Source organism: Macaca nemestrina, chromosome 9, assembly GCF_043159975.1.
Source record: "Macaca nemestrina isolate mMacNem1 chromosome 9, mMacNem.hap1, whole genome shotgun sequence".
NCBI lineage: Eukaryota > Metazoa > Chordata > Mammalia > Primates > Cercopithecidae > Macaca > Macaca nemestrina.
This window is the reverse complement of record NC_092133.1, coordinates 63084422-63097453: the sequence shown is the minus strand read 5'-3', so window position 1 is coordinate 63097453 and position 13032 is coordinate 63084422. Positions and strand designations below refer to the sequence as shown.

The following is a 13032-nucleotide window of genomic DNA, read 5'->3' as shown; positions in this document are numbered from 1 at the left end:
GGCAGTGCCTAGTTGCAAATTATTTCTATCCTTATGTCATAAATATTGATAATATGTCTTTTAAAATGCACTCAAGAAATATATTTTGTGTTTTTAGTGCTGGATTTTAGTGAGTCAAATTGTGTTCAGGCAGTATGCTTGCCTCTTCACGTTCTGTGTGACACTGGAGTAAAATGGAGACTTGGGTCATTCAGCTGCAGGCTCTAAGAAAGTCTGTTGTAACTGTGCATTTTAATTAACCGACTCAGCTGAGGAAATATTGTCTCTCTACTGTGGTGTAGCTGTCTGCCTTGTAAAGTACCTCCCTGGATAAACAGAGGACTTTTATGTCTTAAACTGCCTTTCCCCCCATCGTCTTTAAGAGTATGTTGGGCTTTCTCTTTTTTATTAAATTACAGGTGGAGAAGGTTTAATTAACTCTAAAATGATTCTTCAGCAAACTTAGTTGCATTTTTTTACAACACTTTGAGCTATGATCTAGTTACTGCAGGCTGCATACTGTTATTGGAGCGCACAGAAACATTTAGAAACCTAAATCTGTTTTGTCATATTACCAGAGATGGCATCTGAGCTTGGGTACAGTTGAAATACAAATTGAAGATCAGATAGGTTTTTTGTTTGTTTGTTTGTTTGTTTGTTTGTTTTTAATCAATTAGTGTGCCACTGTGAACTGAGCTAACAAAATGGGAATAATTTAACCATTGCTTACTTTTGTACAACACACTGCTGGATCTTAAAACTGAATTGAATATGAGGAGATAGTCATAGTTCAAGGAGTTATATGCAAATTTGACCTCTGGAAATATAATTTGTGGGTCTCATATTTAAAGTTGCTGAACACATTTTGTCAGAAACTTCTTGCTTCTGTGATTAGTTATAGATTAGTTAACCACTGGGCTTCTTTTATTCAGTCATCATGAGACACTCTATAATATATATATATATATATGTGTGTGTGTGTGTGTGTGTGTGTGTATATTTTTAAGAGACATGATCTTGCTCTGTTGCTCAGGTTGGAGTGCAGTGGTGCAATCACAGCTCACGGTTATCTTCCCTGGACTTAAGCAATCCTCCCACCTCATCTTCCAAGCATGTGCTATTACACCCAGGTTTTCATTTTTTTGTAGAGATTAGGCCTTGCTATGTTTCCAGACTAGTCTTGAGAGCTCAAGTTATCCTCCTTGTCTTGGTCTCCCAAAGTGCTGGGACTATAGGCATGAGCCACCCACCACACCCAGCCTATGTGGAATTTTTGAATCTAAAGTAGACTAATGAAAATTACAGAACAATGGTTTTCCGTCTTTTCAAACTATGTGCTATGGAGTCCAGGATTCTCTACCTAAGTTGGACCAAGCAGATTCCAGTACTGAAAGCAAAAACAAATACAAAACCTAGCTACCTATTTTAGTTGTTCCTCTTTAAAAAGAATGAAAACAAAGAAGAATTGAAACAAAATTAAGTAACCACTGGGCATATCTTAAGCAAGAGGGATGGATATAGGGGTAAGAAATGATGCAGTGACCACAATGAAACCATGGAATGGATAACAAAGAGAGAACCTGAGGATTGCAGTTCTTGTAAGATTGTTACAAGTACAATGAAATTCATTTGGAATTTCAAATAGAAGGTAAAAAAATGGACTGCAAGGTTCTCAAAAGTCCTTATAACTACAAGTTTTTATAACTAAAGAGAAGTTTTATTTCAATTTGCTTATTACATATGTTCCAAAAAGGAATCCAGATGACAAAGGTTACCATGGTCCAGAGGCTGACAAATACTTCGCATGAAAAGGGATATGGATGGTCTATAAGTCTGTCCTACCTTACAAATCCTAATTAAAATGCAACTTAAAATATATTATGGAGGAGGTCATTTTTATTTCTAAAATTAAACTATAATTTATAAAATTATAGTTCTTCATTTATAGGCCCAAACAAGAGTTGAATACAAATAGAATTTTTCCTTCTTTTACATTAAATTATTAGACAGTGTCATTTTAATTATTGCTTTCATCAGAGATAAAACTATTAGTATTTTTCTTTTAACTCAGCCTGAAGGTATATATCCAAGTTGTATAGATTGACTTATAAATAAAAGTTGGATAGAAAGAAAAATTGAAAGAAATTTTAAGTGGAGATGAGAAAGAAAAAAGAAATTTAGTGCAAAGGAGTAAAGGAATGAACAGGAGGGAGGAAAGGAGAAACTCAGAAAAGGGAAGATGCTTCAGTTCTGTATGATCTAATATGCCTTCTGCATGATCAGTGTTTAGGAGGTAAAAAAGATGAACATTACTACTTGTCAGCTTCTGAGGGTTGGAGGCCTCCAGTAAAGTAGTTACTTTGGAAATGTGTAAAATCAGAGGACAAAGACCTAGTTTCTGTCATAGTGTAGGGTGTTCCCTTGGTGTGGATAAGAGAGGAGAGGCCTCAGAATGCGTCTAAAGCCGAATCCTTGCAAACCTGGGGTTGAGATAAGGAGACATCCAAGCTAAAGAGCAAAGGACCTTTCTCAGGAGGAGGTGGACAGGGAGCGATCACAAATGTATGGCTTTTAAACAAACGTTGACTACCCAGCCTCTACAAAAATGAAGGTGTATTCGCAGCTAGACTTAAATATTATTTCTTTGTCTCAATTTTTGTTAGCTCTTATTCCCTTTAACATATCCCTCCAAATGTTCATAGCTTTGGTAACTCTCACAGGAAAAAACGATTGGTAGAGTATTCACAACACGCAAGCAATTTAAATCAGAACATGATCCTTTGAAATCGTATTTTCCTAAGAATACAATTAACCTTTGAACAATATGGGTTTGAGCTGCATGAGTCTACTTACACGCGGATTACCTTCCAACTCTGCTACACTGAGACAGCAAGACCAACACCTTCTCAGTCTCCTCCCCCTCAGCCTACTCAACATGAAGATGCCAAGGACGAAGACCTTTAGGATTATCCATTTCGCTTAATGAATAATAAATATATTTTCTTTTCCTTATGATTTTCTTAATAATATTTTCATTTTTCTAGCTTACCTTATAAAATACAGAATAAGATACATATAACATATAAAATATGGGTTAACTGACTTTATATTATCAGTAAGCCTTCTAGTCAACAATATGTTATTAGTAGTTCTGGGGGAGTAAAATATTATATATGGATTTTTGACTGTATGGGAGGGTTTGTTCCCTTAACCCTCACATTGTTTAGTGGTCACCTATAATTTTTGAAGCCCATTCAATGATAAATGAGAAGAGTGTATATAGTGAAAAAGTGTATATTAAATTAAAACTTTAAAAAGCTTATATTGACTACATAAGGAAATATGAGGTTGATACAATTAAGTTTCCATAGAGTTGAAATATTTACTATAGATTATTTGCAACAATAACTTTATAATAATGACCAGAAAATCAATTCAACAACATCTGTCATGCATAAAAGACTGTATCAATCACCACTGGAAGAAGAAAGAAAAGAAGAGATTATCCATTTCCTCAAAATGCGATGCAAACCCATTAATAACTCTAACATAAGGTAGACTGTGATGCAGTCTCTGGGAGAGGAAAAAAAAAAAAAAGCCAAACCAGAAAAGAGGGAAGGACAAGATAAGATTAATAAGACATCTGGGGTGAGTAGAATTTGATCTATTCTGGAAAGGCTCAGAAATTGACAGGAGGACTTGGGAGGGAGGAAAGGCGTTTCTCACAAAGGAAATTGCTTGATCGAAAGCACAGAGATAGGGAAGCATGGGCTACTTTGAGAACCTGCCAGTGGTAGAGCATGGGAAAGGGTAGGGCAATAAAGGTGGATGTAGCTGGGCTTTGTTGGGAGGCTGAGGACATTGGTTTTATGTACCACCATCACTCTTCAGTATTAACTATGTGCCCAGATGCCCTTGAGCTTATGGAAATTTAGATTCTATTTCCTGAAAGTCCATCAGGAGTCTGTTATTCAAAATAAAAGTAGGCAGTGTAATATGACTATTAAAGCACATTGTGATACTGAGATTTTTAGCAGTTGGAGCTAATGAAGGGAAGGAGAAAGTATTATGTGCCAACTTTCATATTAAATGATTTTATCTACATCATCTCATTGAATCTTCATAGGATCTTTGTATTATATATGAAATGTACGTGGAAAAATATTTAACAAATGCTGATTCTTTGGTTTCTTGAAACAATCCCATGATAACTACATTTTTACACATTTTTATTAGGATGATGATGTTGAGACTTAAGGTTTCAGTTATTAAAATCCCAGAAACAGAATTCAAACTAGTTCTTCCTGGATCCATAGTCCAAGTTCTTTCTAGTATACAATGTTGTCTCTCCGTGAAAAAAATCTGAGGAGAAAGACTTTGTATAATGGCAATTCACTGAAAAAAAAATTCTCAAATACAGTTTACTGAATGAAACATGGATTATTTACCCTGCCTTGGCTCCTTTGGAAAGGCGCAAACTCATGTTTGAGAAGAATACCGAGGAGTCTATACAGGATGATTTCAGAGCACTTTGCAAAAGTCTTTGCCTCCAGAAGCACTTTCCCCAACCCTGCTGGCTATGCCTGCTCTTAATATATAACTTCCTTACCTTTAGCTGAAGGCTTTTATCTCTATTTAAAGGTGAGTGCCCTTGGAAGGGACAGAAATCCTGCTCTCGCTCTGGGAGCAGACGTTCGATAAGGCATAAGAAACTAAGAAAGCTCTGGGCACCACTGGATGGAGGAATTTCAATATGGATACTACTTCGAAATAGAGAAAATACATGGAAATGGGAGGCTGAGAAGACACAAGGCAGATATCTCAGACTTGACTAGATTGCACTGTACAGTTAAATCTAGTCCATCTGTCTGATGACTCCAACCATGAAACTGACTCTGTGACTTTCTGACAGGATCAACATTTGACTGGGAATTCTAGAAAAACAGGCAAGGCAGTGCACTCAAAGAATTGAGAAAAGATCTGCAGGCAGAAAACAACACAAAAACAAAACAAAACAACAACAAATAAAAAACAAAGCACCAGGAAAACCTATTAGAAATGGCAAAATAGAAGGGACATCAGGCTTAAATTTAAGAATGTGATGGCAAACTTGGGGGAGGGTAAATTAGCTTTCAAGAAAGTGAATTACAGGATCGTCATCATTTGGTTTTTTTTTTTTTTGTCTTAACATTAAGAAATGTATAATGTGAGCTTTTGGCTATTTTGAAATCTACCTTGACTTTCTCTTTTCATCTATATCTAGCTTAATGCTCTTGCATTTTAGTGTAAACAAATAAAGACCCCACACATCTCTGTGTAGACCATAAAACTGACCAGAGTGGAGCCCATAAAAATATACGTAGATTTTTACATTTTATTACTTAGTCCTCCCTGTAAAAGTCCAAAAGACTAAACACCTGCTGCTTTTTAATGAATGACATGAAATGGGCTGGAGTGGGTGCCACAGGCTGGAAGGAACACTATACTGGCAGATTCGACTTTAACTAGCAGAGGGATGTTCTAATGGTAAATCATTGGAAATTATTTCCTAAAGGGATCTGGAGATGTATGATTTGGCTTTGAGAAGCCTTCGTGGGTGGGATATTAATTATTTTAGGGCAGTCCTATAAAGAAGTGAAAATGTATAGGATTAATGAGTGAAACTGATAGGAAGACAGACTCAATATAAAGGGCTCTGTTCTTATATTTTAAGGAAAACTATCTGAGTTTACTAAAGGCATAAAAGGCATTTTATCAAATCGTTAGATAATATATACAAATTCCTGGTACATAATAAGGACTCAATTGTACACAAATATATTCACCTTATAAGAAAAGTATTCACCTAATGGGAAAAATATATTTTTTCTAGGCATGTAAAACCTGTCTACCTTGGTGGAAATACAAATACTTATGTAATATTTCCTCTGCCATATTAGGAAGATCTTTAAATATTCCATTTTAAAAATAATTCAGTGATGTTACCTAACCCTCTATTGGAGGCAGTACACAAACCAACTATTTATACCTTTCATGTTAAAATTTTGTATACATTGGGCAAAATCCTTTTCATAAATTGACAAGTACATGCCAACACTAATCTCAAAGTCCTTAGTTAGTTTTAAACTTCTTGGAGAGTTTTCAACTATGGTAAACTTCCTAGAGTTTTCACTGTTATAACTATTTTCACTGTTGTAACTCAGAGAGTTTTCACTGTTGTAATCTTATCACACGTTTGTCAGAATTTTAAAAGCTACTCCACTTCTTCAATATCAACATGATGCATTCTACAAGTTTCCTTTAAAGCTCTTAGATTCTGGTTGAACGCATGAAAGATTAATGAGGGAACTTATAGGAAGACAGTCAATATAAGGGCTATGTTGGTAAGCATATTCTTTCTTTTAGAAAGTACATAGATCTATATTCATGACGAGCACATTTTTAGCTACATGAGGACCACCCAGTTGAACCTATGAACACCACTCAATGTAGCGTAGCCTCATGATACTGTAGCTTCACTATCTGATGGCATTTTCTTTCTACTCCCACTTCATTAATAAGCTTTAGCACCAAGAATGCTGAATAAGGATTTACATTTAATTGAAGCAATTTCCTCCTTACCGACAAAAGGTATTTTCCACCCTGCATAGATGTAATTGATATGATGAAATGTCAACAAAATTGCCTTTGCTAAATGTAGTATTTACCGTATTATTTTATATGCCAGACCATAAAACTGTATTTTACCCTTGAGAAGACAAAATTCTGATTATTGAAAAGAGTGTTTCTGATTGGTGAAATACAGTTGAGTACCCTCATACATAAAGTCCTATACTTTGTTTTCTAGGAGTTAGCTAATTAAGAGGAAAACAGTAAGCTTTAATAATTTGTAAGACTGTAATTCAACTATAGATCCTATTTCTTCAATTGAAAATCAGAATATACTGTGGAGGTGTTTTATAGATTGTAGAGGAAAGAGAAGTGTCAGCCAGCTTTGAATTTGTTGTGTCCTAATATTTAATGCAAGTGTGTAACTTTTCTTTTGGAGATAATGCTGCCCATTTGAGCAGAATGACTGAATTGTGTTGGTTTATAAAGGTAGACATTTTTTTGTTATATAGGAATTAGAGACTCTTTCAAATAAGGAGAACAACAATTTAAGAGTGGGAGAAAGGAATAAAGGAGAATCCTGCTTGGGAGAAGTGGGGGCCCTTAAAAATAAAAAGAAAACATGGAGAATTGTTAATAAAGTTATTAATTATCATAACAACATTTGCTGGAAATGACAAGATAGAAGCTCTTTTTTTCTTTTTTTCCCAATAAAATGGATTATTATTGCTTATGGAAGTTCTGTTGTTAGAAAGTATAATTGTAAAATACATTGTACTTGCTTAGTCTTATACCATGTCCCACATATTCCTTTTCTGTGTTTCTGGAATTTTCCTCACATGTTCAGGAGCCCTAACTCAAGAGCATCCATTCATGACCCTATTAAGTTAAAATGGCATAAAATTCACAACTGCTTCCCCACCTGAAAAACCATCATCCTCTCTCTGATCTTTAGCTATGCCGTAAGAAATCAGTTGTCAAAGAGGAACAGTCTGTGTCTTGTTAAATTCCAAAAATTTTGAGAATACACCTGCTACTTCATATTGGTAAGAGCAGCCACATCCAGTGGAGGAAGCTTTTGGTCATTCTTTGATGAATTAATGATGTAATTTTGCATAAGCAATGACATAGAAAAGAATGTCCCTGTACATTTATGCCCCTCTTTATCCAGTGATTTTTCAATAATTACAATTGATAAAGTCAATAGTAATTTCTATACTAAGAGGAGATCTTGGGCACAGTCTTCCACTGGAGTGCCCAGGGAAGAAACATCAGAGCAGATATCATGTGACCGATACCTGGAATGTGTGCTAATCCTACAGTAACATGTTATATGCAATTACTTTTTGCTCAATAATGATGTCATGTTGCCATATAAACATTATATTGATCCAGTGTAAAGTCAACAAGGAATGAACACAATGATACTAGAAAGGGAGTGGACAGGTAAACGTCCTGATAGAAAGCCCTTGCTATAGTTACCTGATTTGAAATACAACTAGAATTTTTAATGGGTTTGATGAGTATTTGTTTTAGTGTTCCGTGGTCAGTGTCTTTATGTCTGTTGTACATTGTGACAATCTGTGTAAAAATCATAGACTTAGATAACATGAGGTGAAAGAAGCTGTGTCTATGTGAAAACAGAAAGTCACAGACAAAGTTCTAGACTTGTAATGATGTAAAATGGGCTTGGGGTTCTGTAACATAGAGGTTACTGATTTCTTTTTGGCTCATGCCAAACATAGAACAATGAACCCCACTCAGTATCTCACTAAGTGCTTTTTGAAAAGAAGAGGTAGTTGCCATTTTAGAGTTTACAAAGTACTTTTCACATTTCGTCCTCCTCATAACCATGAGCAGTCAATAGTACACATCTGTTGTACATATGAGAAACTTCAAGTTCAGAAAAGCCAGGAAATTTACCTGCGATGTCTTGATTAGCAAGTGTCAAAGGAACTTGAATTTAGGTCTTAATTTCTAAGGCCCATATTCTACCATGCCTGGCTGTCATATTTTCCTCAAATGAAAAATAATAATAAATTATTGTTATTTAGATTTTCTTGGTTGTATTTTATTATATTCTAGCCAACTAGCCAAAATCATCACCAACTTTTGGAGGCTAAAAGAATTTGGGTCCAATTCTGTAGGCTATTATGATTTGGAAAGCAGTCACTTTCACCTGTGTATTATTATCGTTTCTTTAATTCGTTTTCAATTAGAGCTGTTTGATACAAGCTATTTAACATCCATTCATTTTACTTCACTTAAAACTTATGTCATTCAAATTTACCCAAATATGCTTTTGTGCTCATTGTTTCCCAAAACTGCCTCTGATTTTTAGCGTAGGGAGCTAGGAGAATACAAGAATAGCAAAACCCCATGGGTTTGCTACAGATCTGGATTCTAATGACAATCCAGAGCAAAAAGGAATAGATGAAGCAACAGCTTCTGAATTTTTTATTTCTCATGGCTCGATTCTTACTTGCTATGTCTGGAACTCACTTTGTCTCAGGCTTCATGACCTGATGCTGTTTCTGATGCAGTCTAATCCACACTTTAAATAAACGATTTGAGTTCTCATTTTGGTAAATGTCAAGGGAAGAAAAGATATTTCATGCACCTACAGCATCCTAAAACCTCTTGCCAAATCCATGAATCTGACTCTGCATTATCCTTCCCCAGAAGGAGAGCATAATTTCATTATCCATGAATCATCACCTCTTAGACTGTAACATCATTGTCAGAGAGCCTAATAGAACCAGTGTTCAGCTAACTGAAAAGGGGGAGGGAGGGAGAAAGCGCTGGGGCAAAGCACAGGTCACTGGCACAATCAGCAAACTGAGAGTTCTAAAGCCGGAAGGGGAGGCCCCCTCCCTTGACACCTTTGACATATCTACTGACCAGTGAATAACTAATGCCGACTCTTGATTTAATATTAAAATTTGTTTTTCCTACCTAAGTTGTATGTATCTTGCTGATGAAAAACATTCACCCCTTTAATAAAAATGTCAAAATGTTTACCCAGCATTGATGAGCATAAGCACTTTAAAATATTTCTTATCTATTCTTATTGCATTATTACTCGCTTTTCATCTTTGGACACTTTTTTCTAGCCCTCAGTACCAATTCTATGGCCTCTGTTCCAGTATTACTAAAAAAGTCAAAATGAAAAGAATAACATTAAAAACTTACATTATAATTATATTTACCAGAGAAGTTAATTAAATAAAATTCAAATCTGATTTACTAGTCAAAAAAACATATGTTGTAAACCACATTTACACAAGGATTCAGGATAAAAAGCTAAAATGTGTGAATAGCTGTGGTTAGTCTAACTAGCCACTAGAGGTCACTGCTGCTCCATAGAAAGACAATTTATTGCCTGTCTACTTAGGTAGTTCACTCACCAAATCAAGTGAAAAACGGTGTAAATTCTTTGAAAAGATGTAATATCAACATCCTTGGAAAATACAAACTCATTTAAATAGAATATATCTTGCATAAGTATTGCTTACAAGACTGTGGCACTGGGACTATTAACTACATGCTGTGGTAGCACTCTCTGTACTGGGGTTAATAAAAATGGAAAAAAACCCACATGCAGTTTAGAGACTAAATTCCATTTCTTCTCTGTTTTGGTAAAGCAAAGTATTCTGTGTTCTGTTGTATAGTTCAACAGGTCAGGCTTTTTTTTTTTTTTTTTTAAACTGTTGTCACCTTTGAGGAAGTCCAATATTTTATGTAAATACATACTAGAAACATAAATATCAATCACATTTCTCTAATCTGCATGAACTTGAAATATTTATACGAATAGATTTATGATGTATAGTCCAGAAAGTACCATGAGATGGAGGTGAGGCAACAACTTTTGAGCAGTAGACTATTTGGCAGTTGACTTTTTAAAATTTACAGTGGTAAACTAGTTATTGTTAAATCTACAAGAATTATATATCTGTGCTCAGAAGATACTGAGAACTACAGAGTATTCATTCTCAAAGAGTGAGGAGGAAGAAAGAACTTTTTTCCCATAATTTAATGTGCCAAATCAAAATGAGTTTTACCACCTAAGGGATTTTATTTTTGTTCTTATCTATTATTATGTTTATAAGTAAAGTTAGCCATTAAAAAGTGACCAGCTTTCAAAATATTGGCGATTCATTTAGTGTTATATCATATTTTATATACCAAGTAGCTTTGAATTTGAGAAATGCTTTTCAATATAGCAAGCATATTTTATATATACTAGTAGCACCACAGCATCGAGAATCTGCAATAATTCAAAAATATAAGTATACATTGCCTAAATATATTTGGTATCCATCACAAGTAAGGCAGAAGGTTAAGTAAAAAAGAATAGAAATGGGGTTCTTCACTTTAAGACTGCATTTCATTAATACATCTTTAGTACAGATAAAAATGAGGCTAGCCAAAGAAAATTTCTTTTTAAGATGGAATATGTATTTACTGATGCTTTATGAAAAATGTAAAGTTACAACTTCAGTAAAAACCATCACAATAAGCTCAGTCATCCAGTAAGCTGTAAGGAAGTATCTGCATTATTAATCCATTGGAAATATGTGACTTTTTGTCATTAATACATGTACATTCAACAATTATTCATGGGTAAACATTGTAGCTACAATGTTTTTCTGAAGTGGCATCTATTGTAAGATTTAATCAATATCAAAGTACCTTGAGAAATCCACTTTAAATACTTCTTTTTCTTTATTGCTTATAAAATTATGAATTTAATAATCTGGCATCCTTAAAATTTTATTTTATGGTGACTTGCCTAGACTTTTCCTCTCGGCATATGAAAAACCCCCAATCAATAAAAAAATTTAGTAAAAATAGCCATTCACTTTTTCTTTTTTGCTGCAGTGATGCTGTTTTCAGAGAAGAGGGACATGGTTAAAGATGTAGGGGTTGGCAAGCCAAATTAAATGAAACAGCCTCAATGTTGCAATTCCTGATATTTGCTTCTATAATAGAACTGTTCATTTTGGAGGATGAAGGAAAATACAGACTAAATATATATTTCTAAAAACCTTAATTGACTATGGTTCAAGTTACTCAAATACAGAGGCTATGATATTCGTGCTGCAGTCAATAAACTTTCACCAATGGCATAAAAACATGCATGCAGCTTGCAGATTGCCAACAGGGTCTGTACAGAATTGTACTGATGGATGAGTTCACAATACAAATGAACACAGGGACACTGTAATGTCAGCAATAGAAAAGCAACAGAACTGTCATAGTGGTCTTTTTTCCTCTAAGATTTATTTTATACATTTATTAAGGTGTTATCAAAGTCATCCTTTTCAATGAGGCTATGGGTGGAAGGCATGTCTTGGAATGTGTTCTCTTTATACATCTGAAGGAAGTGTCTGTCATTAGGGGACTAGTGTGTGCAGGACATGTAATGGAACACAACAGGGCAGCCTGACAAATCCTGAACAGATCAGGACAGAGCTAATGATTATACTAACTACATTAGGGTCTTTGAAAAAACTGGAAAGAGAAATTCTGGTAAGTTCTCAACTACATGCCTGTAGCAAGCTGCTTTCCCATTTGCAAACCTTACCTGAAAACTCACTAACTAACGTGAGGTGTGGTGGAGAAATCTGGCTTCTCAATGCTGTTTCATTTATTTATTTGTGAAACATACAGGCTGGAAGAAATTGACAGTGAAACCTCTAGTCTGATTTTACAGAGATGGGTTTCAAAGACAAGGCTTTGAGTCGAAAACTTTACATTTTTGTCATCTCCTCACATTTTGCAGTTGTCTACTTGCAGTATTTTAACCCTTCATCACTTTGTGCCTGTGCTTGCCTTACTGTAATTCAGACGCCTCTGGAAACTGATCAGGGTGCTGCTTTAACCTAGCACCATCTTTTGATAGTTTCCTGCAATTTTCTTTTTAAGTCAGGCATTGGTTTAAAGGCTCTGCCTGTCTTTAAAATGTTCCCATAACTGAGTCATCTCCAAGAATCAGCTCAAGCTCCAAGCACCTGGAATCATTCACCTCTTTCCTTGATTTGCCAGTGAGCTGCAAACCTTCTATAACTGTAGATTTGGTACCACCAGGAGGATAACAGCAGATGTGGGGGATTACTTTTGAAAGAAGTTTTATCTTAAAACAAATGCGACATTAATGGGATCAATAAAGGGTCTTATACAACAGGTATTATATTAAACCGGAGTTCAAGCCTCACCTTGATTGCGGTGTTTAAATTTCAATGGGTTGATTATGTATGAGAGGAAAATGACCAGTATTATGAATGCACTAAAACGGACAGAGAAGGACCTTGCCAGCAAAGTGAGAGGGAGAGGGAAGGGGGGCGGGGGGGGGGGGATCGCGTTCCCTTGATAGTCACCAGAGTTCAGTAAAGCACCACTTATTTCTCAGCTTTTAAGAGCTCTTTTTATCGCAATGGT

At 35.3% G+C, this 13032-nt stretch overlaps 2 protein-coding genes and 1 long non-coding RNA gene across 23 annotated transcripts in view; 1 reads left to right on the top strand and 2 right to left on the bottom strand.

Annotated features, from left to right (window-relative positions):
• Nucleotides 1–13032, top strand: part of LOC105466141 (catenin alpha 3) — a 1883635-nt gene that overhangs the window by 857731 nt on the left and 1012872 nt on the right. The window lies entirely within an intron of this gene.
• The window catches only part of LOC105466138 (leucine rich repeat transmembrane neuronal 3), a 184204-nt gene that overhangs the window by 168749 nt on the left and 2423 nt on the right, over nt 1–13032 (bottom strand). The window lies entirely within an intron of this gene.
• LOC139356010 (uncharacterized) overlaps nt 1–13032 on the bottom strand; it is a 93874-nt gene extending 80842 nt beyond the window's left edge. The window contains exon 1 of the long non-coding RNA XR_011607357.1: nt 1–13032. This exon is cut by the window's left edge and continues 70265 nt beyond it. This is a non-coding gene — a long non-coding RNA (uncharacterized lncRNA).